The 15983-nt window shown below is 32.8% G+C and overlaps 1 long non-coding RNA gene across 2 annotated transcripts in view; it reads right to left on the bottom strand.

The window, feature by feature from the left end:
• Positions 1–689: 689 nt before the first annotated feature.
• Positions 690–15983, bottom strand: part of LOC128205982 (uncharacterized) — a 147055-nt gene continuing 131761 nt past the window's right edge. Inside the window, exons 1-4 of one of the 2 annotated variants that reach the window (XR_008256365.1) lie at positions 6355–6536; positions 2908–3110; positions 1534–1740; positions 690–1054 (exon numbers count right to left, since the gene is read on the bottom strand). This is a non-coding gene — a long non-coding RNA (uncharacterized LOC128205982). Of the gene's footprint in view, positions 1055–1533; positions 1741–2907; positions 3111–6354; positions 6537–15983 lie in introns of those variants that run through there. The other variant, XR_008256366.1, reaches the window with a different exon arrangement.

The following is a 15983-nucleotide window of genomic DNA, read 5'->3' as shown; positions in this document are numbered from 1 at the left end:
ATATTTGTTGATAAACATGTATCCTCTTAGCAGCAGGGAATAAGTAAATGACATAGTTTTAATGACCAATATTGGAGATGTGACCTTGACCTCCAAATCCAAAGGGGTCATCTGCTGGTCACCCCAAACATAAATTTCAAGTTTGAAGGCCAAATCAATAGGGCTCACCTACTGGTCAGGCCCAACCCCAAAGTCAAGTTGTTCAAGGGCTATGGGTGCAGGCTTTGTCCAGTCATTATTAGTACAACCTTTTAGCATTCAAGGTCACTGTGATCTTGACATTTGACCCAATGACCCCTTAAATCAATAGGATCTTCTAATAGTCAGACTTAGCCTCCATGTTGAGTTTGAGGGCCATAGGTGCAGGCATTGTCAACTTATCAGTCAGATGTATGGTTTGACACCTTCCTGTTCAAGGTCACTGTGACCTTTGACCATATTACCCCTAAAATCAAAAGGGGTCATCTACTGGTTAAACCAAACTTTCATGTCAAGTTTGACAATAGGTCTAGGAATTGTAGAGTTATCACCCGGAAAAGCTTTGGTCTACTGTCAGACAGACGGACGTAGCGGCCAACATGTCCAAAGCAATATACTCCTCTTCTTTGAAAGGGGCATAATAAATTGAAATTGATTAAATATTTTTGTTTATTATGTTAATTAACTTATATTACATACAACAAGTACCATTTTGATATTTTCGAATGCTCATTTGGGCATGTACATGGGTTTTGATCTGACTATGAACATGAAACTACATAGTGATGTTCCCTCCTATCAATTCTAAATTTAAATAACCATGAGAAAAAAAGAATGTTTTCACTGCACCATGAATAAATATGTCAAACAAAATAAATGTCAAGTTATTCAAGATTAATTTAACACTGTTCTTTTGATGATTTCCGTGCATTCCTGACTGCAGGTTTTGCCCATTTTCCCACACAGTTATTTCATATTGGCCTTACAAGGTCAGATCTTGAGTTGGGTCTTCATTGCTGGACACTATCTCTTTATCTCTACAGAAAACACACTGGTGCAAGTTTCACTGCAACAACTGCAAAAAAAGTTATATTATATTCTAACTGAACTCTGCATCAATATTCAATTATTTTTTATTGGATTTAGGAAATGTCTTTGTTTTAAAGGGTTCATATAAATTAATGCATTTTTTTTCAATTTAATGCATTATCATGCTGGACTCCTTGACATTGATGGTTAAAACAAAGAAGGCATATGATTTGTGTACAGATTAAACATTATTAATTATAAATGTGTTCTTTAATTAATAGACAAGTGGCAACAATTTCCCCAGTTAAAAAAGCTTACATTTGTATATCTGCAGATTAATCATTTGCATTTCTTTTGCTTTGATCATTTAAGTCAAATGAGTTAGACATGATAATGCATTAAAATAAGAAATATATTTTTGGGCATCAATCTATAGTGTGTGCCTTCAATCTAGAAATAAATTTCTTCTCAACAGATGCTAAATTATAAAAAAATATATAAACCAAGATATTGATTATGACATACCTGCATAGTTAGTGGTCTCCATAACTGCTCAGAAATGCTCCCTATGACAAACTAAGTGCTGGTGTATGGCTGGGTAATAGTGCTGCTCCAACCAATAGCGCAATTCTTCCTACAGGTGGACCAGCTCCTCAATATGGTTTCTGTCATGGCAGTGATAACGGTATGTAACATGCCCTTTTCTACTTTCCAGAGAATGAATCTTCCAATCTAAATTACAAATTTAAGAACAAATATATACATATGCACATGTAATGTTGTTAAAAACAAACCATTTAGATGCCACAAAACTATAAGATTTTAGGTGAAAATTGAGCCAAATCAAAACATTTAGTCATTTAAAGCTGCACTCTCACAGATTTACTGTTTTTACAACTTTTGTATTTTTGTCTTGGAATGACCTATTTTTTTTGCTAAAATATCTGCAAACCAGTGATATAAGACTACTGACAAAATATTAGATTGCAGACTTTCATATTTCAGGTCGAAAACAAAGGTTTTATGGCTTAAAGCTTACTAACGGTTTAAGAAAAATGCATAAAACATTTTGAACTTAAATATAAACATTTTCTGACAAATTTATTGTCAGCAATCTTATATGAATGGTTAACATGCATTATCACATAAATTGGCCCGTTCCAAGACAAAAAATAAATAAAGTAGTCAAAACGTTCAATCTGTAAGAGTGCTGCACTCTCAGTCACAGATTGAAGGTTTTGACAACTTCGTTTACTTTTTGGCTTGGAATAAGCTAATGAAAAGCAGTATGAAAACTGATGAAATAAGACTGCTGACAAAAGATAAGATCATGTTTTTTTATATTTACATTTGGAACTATTGGTTTTATGGTTAAAAGCTAACGCTTTACTAAAAATGAGATTTTTGGCACAGAACATCATCTTTTGACCGTATTAAAATAAGAAAACAGCGTTCCAATATTTTCAGTTGTATTTTTTTGACTGAATTAATATAAGAAAGCAGCGATCCCCTTTTTCCAGTTGTCTGTTATGTCCAGTGTTCAGAAATTCGCATAAAATAATTCATTACCAGACCAAGAAATAAAAAAAGAGTTGGTAAAACAGACAATCTGTGAGAGTGCAGCTTAAACATATGATATGCATTATCAGCCAAGTGCAGACCTACTCACATCCTGGCTACACAACCAGTACATTCATCAGCTTTACTGATTCGAACCAGGCACATTTATATTGGTAGACTAGCATTTTACCATTCTGTGCTGGCCAGTAAAGTTCTCATTTGAATTAGAATTCAAAATGTATATACCTTTGTTCATTTTTTTTTGCCAACTCTGTTTCAACTGAACTTCCTAAATGAATGAGAAGTTTCAAAAAATAATTACAATATCTCAGTAAATACCTGCATTTATGTGTTTCTTGTGCAATCTGTCAGCTTTGGTAGGCTCAGCTTTCATTTTATCCACCTCAATACTTGTAATCTTCTAGTCTGATGTACTGCCATCCAATTTTTAAGTCAGGTCAGGCAGCCATTTCAGCTTTGTTCCAGTTGATTGTATCAGATGATGTTAACAATACTAGCCTTGTATCCAGGCACTTCTCAATCTGAAAGTTTACAAAAGAACATGGCCTATAATATTTAATAAAAAAATCATAATTGTTTACTCATGGATGATGGGTTCTAAAGTAAACCTTTGAGAAAAGATGCTACTGGTATGGTGCTTGAACCCACGACCATGTGAACACTTGCATGGAGATCTGTCAAACTGAGCTAACTGGGTAACTGATTTTTAGGCAGCTCCCAGCTTGGCTCTACAATTGACATGTGCATTATACATTATAGAGACAATAAATCAAACACTTGAAGCACTAGTCCAAATAATAGTAACTTAACTGATCTTTTTACAAATTTTGAAATGGCATATCCTTCACATACAATTTTTTTGTACCAAAAGTGGGTAGCTATTCCGATTGGGATTCCGGGTCAGATAATTATATATATCAAATATATGAGTTATGTACACAAAAAATAAAAGCTGACGAATTATTATGAGTTTGATGAGTGTTTTTCTTCATTTCAAATTCATACTGTCAAAACATAATGATATAAACTGTTATACATGAAGATCACCTGCAAGGCTGCGGTGCATAGATTTACATAGATGTAAAATGGTTGTGTTTAAATGCATTAAATGCTTGTTTTGTGAAAAAAATCTTTGCACTTACATGGTAATAACTAAAATACGAAAATAAACCTTTAATATCTATTTCAAACAGATAATACTTATCTAACTACGATTTCAATATCTTTCAACCCCAACCCTGTTTTGCACAAACCCGATTAGACGTTCCAATCCCATATAACACGTCTATTTTTTTAGACTATTGAAGCATATATGTTCTTTTTTGATGGTTGAGACGTTTCAGGTTAAACAACAATTAAAAATGCGAAATAATTTTAGTAAATAATCAACTCTGAATTGAAAGTAACATGAAGATGTTGTAGAGAAGGATTTGCCATATATATATATATATATACATTTTTTTTTTAATCGTAAAAAGAGTCCGTCAACGTACAAATATTTAGACTAAGAGATGTAAATCAGCTAGATGTACCTTCTAGTCCAAATAATTGTACAATGACAGATTTTTTTACGATTTTTGATACAGCAAATCCTTCACGTACAAATTGTTTTGTACGAAAAGTGGGTAGTTATTCCGATCGGGATTCCGGGTTAAGGCATATTGCATCTATAACATATCATACAAACAAGAAATATTACAAGATAATGTTATTTTATATAAATTCCGTAACCAAAAAGTAATATCAAGCAAATAATTATGAGTTTGATGGTTTTTTCTTCATTTCATTCTGTCAAAACATAACAATATATACATGAAGGGCACCTGCAAGGCTGCAGTTCACAATTTTACAACAATCGGAACATTTCGGCCATCAATTGTAACAACTCGCCATTTTCGGTAAGCTTCGAGATAGTCAATCCCTGTTGGATACTGGCTGAGGTGTTCAGATTGTTCGGCCAAGGCCGAGTTGTTACAATGTATTATCTCGAAGCTTGTCGGAGGTTGCCGAATTATTACGATTGGGTCAAGTTGTTCCACTTGGCATAATTGTTGTCTGTGTCAGTCAAATTTCCTTTTAATGAAAAGGTAAATAACGTGTTTTAATGCATTAAATGCTTGTTTTTTTTTGCAAAATAGCTTTGCACTTCCATGGTAAAATATGAATATAAATCTTTACTTTATTATCCATTTCAACCATAAAATACTTCACTTAATACAATTTCAATATTTTTCAAACACCCCCACTTTTTGCACAAAACCGTTTAGACTGTAGGGATTGGAAGAATCCCGTAAAACACGTCTATTATTTCAGACTAATGTAGGAATGACGTCACCATTACGTCATATGTACTTCCGTTGTGTGGAAAATTCTCAATAAAAAAAAATGTTCTTATGATTGATAGATATGTTTTCACATGCTCAATACACTGTAAATCAAAACTATCATTATTCCTGAAACTTTTATACCTTAAGTATCTATTCTTGCTTGATTTATCATTTAGAGTAGAGATTAAAGCATAAACCGCTGCCCTATAGTTGAAAGGTCATTTTGGAAGAACTGTCATGGCGGACGGTGCAATTTTTAGAGTTTGTTTTTCAAGTGGAGTGATTTTTCTTAGGAATAACTTGACCCCCCTTTTTTATTGGCTTAAAATGTAATTTAAAGCTTGTACTTTAAGAATATATGTGGTTATCATAGCCTGCATTCGCTCGAAATGCCTTTAAATGTTGTCTAAAAATTATAATTTTACATTGAATTATATAGGGAAAAACAATGGTGGTGTGTAACCTAAAAGGGACCAAACTGCTTTGTTTAAAAAGTGTTATTTTTGGTAAGAAATGTATTGCATTTCACTATTTCTGGCAAATTTTCACAATTAAATGCATTTATCTTGTCCGGTTGATCAAAATATGCTATTTTCTGGTTTTCACAACTTTCGCCTATTTTTTTTTTAAAAAATGAGTCGTCTGCAATCTTACGAGCACTGAAAATGTCCAAATTTTGTGAAAATTTGACTGCGAGAACTTGACATGTGTGCAAAGATGTGAAGAACTGCCCCATTTGATGCTTAGAATGCCATTTGAGTCAAGGTTCAGTTGAAAAACCTCAAAGAATGGCATTTTGGGCCAAAACGCCTTAGAAAATACAGACGCACAGGCACTTGGGTGACAGGCAGTGAAACTGGAAAACCTGACACAGACTATCAGATTGAGCTAGCTTTGGGTGTATTTATGTATGAAGGACTAATCGAAAGTGTTTTTCATAAAAAAAATGCAGGGACGGGTTTAGTTATAGGAATGACGTCACAATTACGTCATTTGTACTTCCGTTGTGTGGAAAAATCTCAATAAAAAAATGTTCTTATGATTGATAGATATGTTTTCACATGCTCAATACACTGTAAATCAAAACTATCATTATTCCTGAAACTTTTATACCTTAAGTATCTATTCTTGCTTGATTTATCATTTAGAGTAGAGATTAAAGCATAAACCGCTGCCCTATAGTTGAAAGGTCATTTTGGAAGAACTGTCATGGCGGACGGTGCAATTTTTAGAGTTTGTTTTTCAAGTGGAGTGATTTTTCTTAGGAATAACTTGACCCCCCTTTTTATTGGCTTAAAATGTAATTTAAAGCTTGTACTTTAAGAATATATGTGGTTATCATAGCCTGCATTCGCTCGAAATGCCTTTAAATGTTGTCTAAAAATTATAATTTTACATTGAATTATATAGGGAAAAACAATGGTGGTGTGTAATGTACCTTCGTGTCCGAAATCGATCACTTCCTGGGAGCTCATTTCTGGATTGTCTCCATCTAAATTTAACATTTTTAGACGCATACATTGATGCCATTTTTCCTTCGATTGATGTTAAAGCAATAGCACTAAATACAGGTGGGTTATTTTGTAGAAGAACGTGTTCGAAGTAACATTCAATTTCATTTCCGCATAATCGCCGCCATATTGTGTATGACTTAAAATCTACACCCTATAGTCCAAAATAACAATAGGCATAACGTTGACACACTGTGATAGGTATAATCCAAATAATTTACTCAAACAAACACAATAGTTCGATTGCTGCTGAAAAAAATCATTTGAAACATAAAAGCTATTTCACAAAATATTACATGACATGAACTCTTTAACCGCGTATGATTTATTTCTTAATAGCTTTCATTCATAAAATAAGTTCTTTGCCGGGGATTGCCCGGTCAGTCTTGAATGCCGGGATATGTGTGACGTCACACGGGGTGACAACATGTGGTGAAGCTTACTATTGGATGTAGGGTAAAATGACTTCGTATGTAAATGCTATACTTTCATTATTTTTCATTATTTTGTTCAATAAAACTCACCAAATTGCAACGGTACAACTATACTAAGAGTAACACGCAATGTTTGTCATAAAAAAGGCAATAACGCGTCAAATACAGACAGACAGACAGACAGACAGACAATTTATTTTGACTTGTACAATGTACATCGTCAACAACACATAATGATATAACATATAATGTCAACGTGTATGTAAAGTAACAGATAATGCAAACAAATGAGTATATATATACAAATATATATGTACAAAAGTATTCAATACTTCTAAGTAATTAAATTAAATAAACTAATATATATATATATCAGAGGATGAACATTAAATAGAATTATGTTCTAACATTAATCAAAGCGGATCTTTCTTTGAGAGCATTTTTAACAAACAGACATAAGTTAATCAGTTCAGCTCTATTGTTAGATTTCAACAGCTGCATATATTTAAATACAGAAGGTCTTATAAAGTAACAATTGTTGATATATTTCTTTCTTAAATTGCTAAAGGATTTACAAACACAAATAAAATGATATTCATCTTCGATGTCATTAGAGTTACAACACAAACAATATCTTTGGTTGCGTTCAACGTTATTTCTATTGTATCTACCAGTTTGAATATGGAGTGGGTGCACGGACAGCCGTAGTCTACAAAAGAAAAAACGTAAGCTCTTTGGTAAAATATCTTAATAAGGTTCATATTCCAGACAGGTTTTAAAATGTCTATACACATCTAACACCGTGCTATTTTCTATAGTACTATACCAATCTTGTTTAAAAGTATCGATAATTCTACATTTGAATTTTTTTATGAATGATTTAACATCAATATTGTAATTATCACCAAACACATAACTAAAACCATAATCATTTAATATCTTTTTAACATTATACACCCAATTACGGCAACCTTTATTACTATCACTCTTAGCCTGTTTGTATACAGATTTTATGATAATATTATCACTGTTAGCAATCTTAAACCAATAAGACAATATACGCACATATCTATGAATATATAATGGATATCTACCCAACTCTCCGTAAACAGTGGCATTGCAAGTGTTTGTTTTAACGTTCAATAATCTTTTACAAAATTTCAAATGAATTCTTTCTAATTCCTTTGATTTAGTATACCCCCAAACCTCTGCTGAATAATTTAAAATAGAACCAACAAATGCGTCAAATAACTGACACATAATTTTGGGTTTTAAGTCATAATCTTGACATTTACAAAATAATACGTTCATTGCCTTAAGTGCTTTGCCATTCAAATGTTCTTGGTTCAGGTTAAAATTTCCAGTATAATTAAAAACAACACCCGAATAATTAAAATCATCAACAACTTGTATATCATGGCCATTGTAAGTCCATCTTTCATTGGGAAATAATCCGCCTCTTTTACGAAACACCATGATTTTCGTCTTATCAATATTCACCTTTAATCCCCAGGTATTACAGTAATTTGACAAATTGTCCAAATGGGTTTGAATTTCTTCAGGAGATTTTCCTACAATGGTCATATCATCAGCAAATAATAGCATAATTATGACAATATCATCTATTTGTAATCCTGAATTAATATCATTTTGTAACTACAATTCAATATCTTCCACAAATAAAGAAAATAACAAAGGGGACATAACTTCACCCTGACGCAACCCGACAGCATAGCTAAAGTATTCAGAATATGATGACAACGATTTTACACAAGATTTAACCTTCATATACATATCACGCACTATTCTAAGTATTTTTCCCTGTATTCCACATTTATACATTTTCAGCCATAGGGCATTTCTATAAATAGTATCAAAACATTTCATCATATCAACATATATAACATAAAGCCTTTTGTTTTCAAACAAATAATTTTGAATAAGAGATAACAATATAAATATAGCATCAGTGGTAGAGCGCCCTTTTCTGAATCCGAATTGGGCATCCGAAATAATATCATGTTGTTCACAAAACTTTTCAACACGCTTATTTATAACAGTGGTAAATAATTTCGATAAACAACTAACTAAAGTAATTCCCCTATAATAATTATTTACATCAGAATATGATCCTTTTTTATGTAAGGGGATTATAATACACATAAGCAGGTACTTGACGCCCCACATTCACGTAAGTAGTTCTGTTGCTACGCAGGTGGTGTGTATTAATATATTCATGTTCAATATGTCGTGTCAGGCGACTAGTCGCGTTTCTGAAATACCGCTCTCTAAAGACTGTCGGCTTGCAGCCGACAGTCTAAAAATGAAAACAATAATATTAATTATCATAAGTCTTATTTGGGAGTAAGAGTGCATCTTTAAAAATAGTGTGTGTGTTTTTTCACTTAAATATGTAACAATTCAATTCGACAAATGAGACAAAAGTTAGGAAATAGAAGTAGTAATTGTACATAATAGAAAACAACAACAAAAATTGACAAAGCTCAATATAACAGGAAATCTGTATGAAAACACAAATCCTTAAAGGCCATAATTATTTAAACTGAATTAAGGTATAAGTAATACACACTTTTATAAAGCGATTACCGACAACATAGTTATTATCATGGTACACACTATGGGACTTTTATCCATATTTTGAAGATTTTTTACTGTGAATTAAAAATATTTTGTCTATATTTGATTTTTTTTCACATTATCAGAGATTATGAAATAAACACAACAGTTTCTGGTAAAATGAACTTCAGTTAACAGAAAAATTAAGTTCAACCGAACATATTATTGATACACATGGAAAAAAATCATTTTGATCGATCTTGTGAGTCTTCGGAACAGAGCAGTATTTCGATGTTTGAAAATATATTGCAGTTTTATAAATTCATAAAAAATAGTTCATAACAAGACAACCTGCTGAAATCATTTTAAATATTTTCTATGATGTCTAATGAACAATTTAAAAGACAATTTATGATAGTTTACCGTTCAGTTTTGAAGGAAATATACATAATGTCATGTAACTATACATTTTTATAACTAATAAAATGCTTAAAAATCAACCTTTTTTCTTGTAAAAAGCTTAATTGGACTTATTCATAAAATGTAATCATTCAAATAAATGAATTTTACTGATACTAACTCAGAATTCAGATTTAAAAACAATGAATGTACTTTTAAATTAAAATATGTAAAGAAACAAGAACACTAAGTAGGCGGTCATGCCCCTCCAAAAATGTCAGAGTGAAAGTTCTCAACTAATGTCTTTTTAATATTATAACATGTAAACAGTCTCTGTTGGTAATCGATGTCTATTTGTTTTATTTAGTCAATGGTATTCTAACATTTAGAATTTTTCACAATAATTTTGTAGTGTGTGCACAGATGAAAATTACTCAATGCTGAGTCAATGCTGATTTGGTTTTCATGCCCCTTCAGGTTCTTTACCCATCTAGAATGTTTAGTGCTGTAAAATAAAAAAAAGAACTTTCTAACTAATTTGTATAGATAATAATACTGCCATACATATACAAAATAAAATATAAACAGTTTAATATTTCACAACATTATTTAAAAACAACAACAATAAGCTGATACATACATGTATATAATATAAAGAAAATTACTAAATTTATCAATAAAATTCATCATCACCACCACCATCACTTCCACCACCACCACTGGATTATTGAAAACAGTGAGTTTATAAAACAACAAACACCAACTCAAATATGTTTTATATGAAATACTCACATCATCTCTATCAGATGTGACTGGCTTGTGGATAGACATGGATGTCAAATCTGTCTCAATGATCCAACAAAGTATTTAATGCAGGCTGGAATTCTTCATATAATAGTAATATTCAGTCCTTTTCCTGCCTAAAAGAAATTAGACTTCTGATTATCAACCAACAGAAACTACAACCGTAAAATACAAATGCACATGTATTAATTATACATTCTGCACTAATATCCGTTTTAGCCAAGAGTAAGGGTTGGTAGGCACAAATGTGTAGTTGTTGTGCATTTGGTTGATAATGATTCACAACAGTATGGCGTTCAACGAGACCTACACCAAGCAAATGAATGTCGCTTGTGTCCAAGCTGTTGTGGCTTCCAGCCCGAAACCATGTACATCTTTTAATACAGGTTTATTTTGAAAATATGCAGTTTATAAACAAATAATGGGTATTTTTAAGTCTAATATTTTTTTAAGATAAAACAATCAAATAAATGATTACATACTCATATCATATACATAAATGATGTACATAAGTACATTTAAAAATATGTAACATGTACATAATGCACCAGTCAATTGTAACCACGGCCCCCCAGGGCTGTGTTTTTACCTTTCAGGAGGCCTCGCAGTGCCTGGTTAATGCGGTGGTTTTGTCTTTGAGCAAAATATAGCAGGGAATATGCCTTACCTAGGCTCCCTGGGGTACGGGGCATATGGCGAGGATTTGACCATCAGTTCGTCCCCGCAGGACGAGGATTTTACCCGGGGTTGGCTGGACAGGAAGTCAAAGTCCCAGCTATTCCTCGGACCTGGGGGGGGGGGGCGTGGTTACAATTGACGGGTGCATTATAAGTAGATGTAAAGTATGTAACATGTATATTTATAGAACATGTAGAAATATTAAAATGCTGTCTTAACATTTAGCAAATAAAAATGATTTAAGAATTCCAAAGAAATTAAAAAACAAACATTTTTGAACACATAAACTTACACAACTACTCAAGGATACTTACATGAATAGCCCTTTGATACGAATATCCCAGTTCCATGCTGATTGTTGACATTAGTTTTTTCGACAGAAAATCTTCTCTTACGCGTATAATTCACTTATAATCCATGTTTTACTGTAATGACACAAATTGTTAGATGTATCGTAATCAACTGTCAGTGTGCACTTTTAGTGTTTACTTATTTTAAACGTATATTCATGAAAAAACTTCACCGAGTTTCCAACTATAAATCGACGATGTAGAAATTTCATTATTGACCTATGAATAGCGGGGAAATACCTTCTGGTTCTAAAACTAGCAATATCCGGATATGTGTAGTGTTCTAAAAATAAAACAACTCGGGGGCAATCGTAATAAAATTTTACTAATGTCACCTTCAACACATTAACAAATAAAGTTAGGTGAACATTTAATTCCAATATCCAAAAAAGTCAGAGTGAAAGTTCTCAACTAATGTCTTTTTAGTATTATAACATGTAAACAGTCTCTGTTGGTAATCGATGTCTATTTGTTTTATTTAGTCAATGGTATTCTAACATTTAGAATTTTTCACAATAATTTTGTAGTGTGTGCACAGATGAAAATTACTCAATGCTGAGTCAATGCTGATTTGGTTTTCATGCCCCTTCAGGTTCTTTACCCATCTAGAATGTTTAGTGCTGTAAAATAAAAAAAAGAACTTTCTAACTAATTTGTATAGATAATAATACTGCCATACATATACAAAATAAAATATAAACAGTTTAATATTTCACAACATTATTTAAAAACAACAACAATAAGCTGATACATACATGTATATAATATAAAGAAAATTACTAAATTTATCAATAAAATTCATCATCACCACCACCATCACTTCCACCACCACCACTGGATTATTGAAAACAGTGAGTTTATAAAACAACAAACACCAACTCAAATATGTTTTATATGAAATACTCACATCATCTCTATCAGATGTGACTGGCTTGTGGATAGACATGGATGTCAAATCTGTCTCAATGATCCAACAAAGTATTTAATGCAGGCTGGAATTCTTCATATAATAGTAATATTCAGTCCTTTTCCTGCCTAAAAGAAATTAGACTTCTGATTATCAACCAACAGAAACTACAACCGTAAAATACAAATGCACATGTATTAATTATACATTCTGCACTAATATCCGTTTTAGCCAAGAGTAAGGGTTGGTAGGCACAAATGTGTAGTTGTTGTGCATTTGGTTGATAATGATTCACAACAGTATGGCGTTCAACGAGACCTACACCAAGCAAATGAATGTCGCTTGTGTCCAAGCTGTTGTGGCTTCCAGCCCGAAACCATGTACATCTTTTAATACAGGTTTATTTTGAAAATATGCAGTTTATAAATAATAATGGGTATTTTTAAGTCTAATATTTTTTTAAGATAAAACAATCAAATAAATGATTACATACTCATATCATATACATAAATGATGTACATAAGTACATTTAAAAATATGTAACATGTACATAATGCACCAGTCAATTGTAACCACGGCCCCCCAGGGCTGTGTTTTTACCTTTCAGGTGGCCTCGCAGTGCCTGGTAAATGCGGTGGTTTTGTCTTTGAGCAAAATATAGCAGGGAATATGCCTTACCTAGGCTCCCTGGGGTACGGGGCATATGGCGAGGATTTGACCATCAGTTCGTCCCCGCAGGACGAGGATTTTACCCGGGGTTGGCTGGACAGAAAGTCAAAGTCCCAGCTATTCCTCGGACCTGGGGGGGGGGGGGCGTGGTTACAATTGACGGGTGCATTATAAGTAGATGTAAAGTATGTAACATGTATATTTATAGAACATGTAGAAATATTAAAATGCTGTCTTAACATTTAGCAAATAAAAATGTTTTAAGAATTCCAAAGAAATTAAAAAACAAACATTTTTGAACACATAAACTTACACAACTACTCAAGGATACTTACATGAATAGCCCTTTGATACGAATATCCCAGTTCCATGCTGATTGTTGACATTAGTTTTTTCGACAGAAAATCTTCTCTTACGCGTATAATTCACTTATAATCCATGTTTTACTGTAATGACACAAATTGTTAGATGTATCGTAATCAACTGTCAGTGTGCACTTTTAGTGTTTACTTATTTTAAACGCATATTCATGAAAAAACTTCACCGAGTTTCCAACTATAAATCGACGATGTAGAAATTTCATTATTGACCTATGAATAGCGGGGAACCTTCTGGTTCTAAAAATAGCAATATCCGGACATGTGTAGTGTTCTAAAAATAAAACAACTCGGGGGCAATCGTAATAAAATTTTACTAATGTCACCTTCAACACATTAACAAATAAAGTTAGGTGAACATTTAATTCCAATATCGATTAAATTAAAGAAAACAGCTTACCTCATGGTTTATTAATGCAGTAAACATAACAAAACAACATAAAACATAATTATTCCCATTCACATAATTACCGGTCCACACATTTTACATTTCATTCGGAACTCCTCCGAATATTTACATTTCCGGCACATGATATTACAGTTAACCAATCGGAAAACGTAAACGAAACGGGAACAGTTATAAAACTTATTTGTCGTTCTTCCGATATAATGTTTTGAAGATAAATTGAAGACAATCTATTCAACCTTAAATAGCATTTTTAACACCCATGCAATCGCCATCCATTTGTATTTTTTAATCATAATAAAATAACAGTAAAACAAAACTGTCAATCAACTTAAAAACCGCTCCTACCACTAACTAAAATAAATTCCCATTCCATAATAGGCGCGCACTCCAGTGCGGCGCCAATACCTAAGTTCGATGCAATATCACTGCTTTGGCGTTGTCGTTATTTTATGTACAAAACTAACTTCATACACGTACAATCATGTGTGTCAGGCACATATGGAGGCTATTCGTTGCCAAAAGTCCAGACGTGTAATTCCCACAATGTGCTTCTTAATTGTACTAAATATCTCTTACATTTGTCAATGTAGACGTGCTATTTGTTGTTTCTATTCGTCAGTTTTTCCGTATTGATTTGACATTTGTCATTATAGTAGTCAAAATGTATATTTGTCAGATCTACCCTGTATAAACTCACTAAAACATAGATCGTATAACTTGCCTTTAACAATATGATGATGTAATTTAGAAAGGCGAATCTTGCATATGTAAAACTGCAATCCTACAGTCGACACACGCATTCGTAAAATGAACATTTGCAGTCCAACAAGTCCAGGTTTACAAAAGTGAATTGACAAGTTCAGAATTACAAGGATAGACGATTTCGCCTATACCTTATATGGTAAATGTCACGGAAAGAAACGAAGGTGAATGGGCGGAGCTAACGAATCGGATTTTCTTTCGTTTATTTCCGTCGAATCAAGCAAGGGAGATAACATCTTCGCCTACTTCCGGCAAATTCCCGGTTGTGCCACAGTCTTGAGTACTCTCTCTTTATATCACAATAAAAACTAAAATAAACTTCATCTTTTATTTTATTTTGACGATCAATGTTCCTAAATGGGTTATAAATCAAAGTATTATTTAGTCAATTGCAGTTGGGTGTATCTGAGCTGGGCTCACGGACCCAGATTTATACTGCCACTGTCAGTTTTTTTTTTACTAATATACCCAAGCAAGCAAAAATTGTTCATTTATTTGATTTATAAGTGGACCATGGGCGGATCATTCAGTGGGGGGGGGGGGGGCTGTAGGGCCTGTGCCCCCCCCCAGTTGGCCTGCAAGGAAACGTAAAGGTTAATTTTTTGTCAATTTTCTCTCTCAGAAAAAAGTACTTAATTCCAAAACAAAAAATAAAAATAGTTGTCAACACGGTCAATCTGTGAGAGTGCAGCTTTAAAAGAAAAATAAGACAATGGGACTTTTCATTCTTGAAGTATAATTTAATGCTAATGACTTACATTTTGTTGTGTTTGAGTCAAGTATCATTTTGCATACATCTCATTTCATGTCATATGTGCGTATTAATTACTATTATATAGACAAAAACATGTTGTAATATCATATATTATTTTATTCGACATGAAATAATTTATAATCCATCCTGTTTCCAAATCATAGTCCATAGTGTCATAATATAGATGATTTCCATAATAAGGTTCGCAATGTCCATGGTCCAAAGTATCCATAATTGGTTTAAATAGAGCCGAGTGATATCGGAAATTTCCGAAAGACGTAAGGAGGAGTTAAGAAATGGTTAAGGCGGAGATATCTATAAATTAAATTAAATTCATCTCGTAAACATGTTCAACTGCGAATGAAAAGTCACCACCATACAATGTACTTTGTAGAACTACGAACTGAAATCCGTCTTCTACACACCGCAATGTAAA

Source organism: Mya arenaria, chromosome 10 (genome assembly GCF_026914265.1).
Source record: "Mya arenaria isolate MELC-2E11 chromosome 10, ASM2691426v1".
Lineage (NCBI taxonomy): Eukaryota > Metazoa > Mollusca > Bivalvia > Myida > Myidae > Mya > Mya arenaria.
This window is presented reverse-complemented; position numbering and strand designations above follow the sequence as displayed.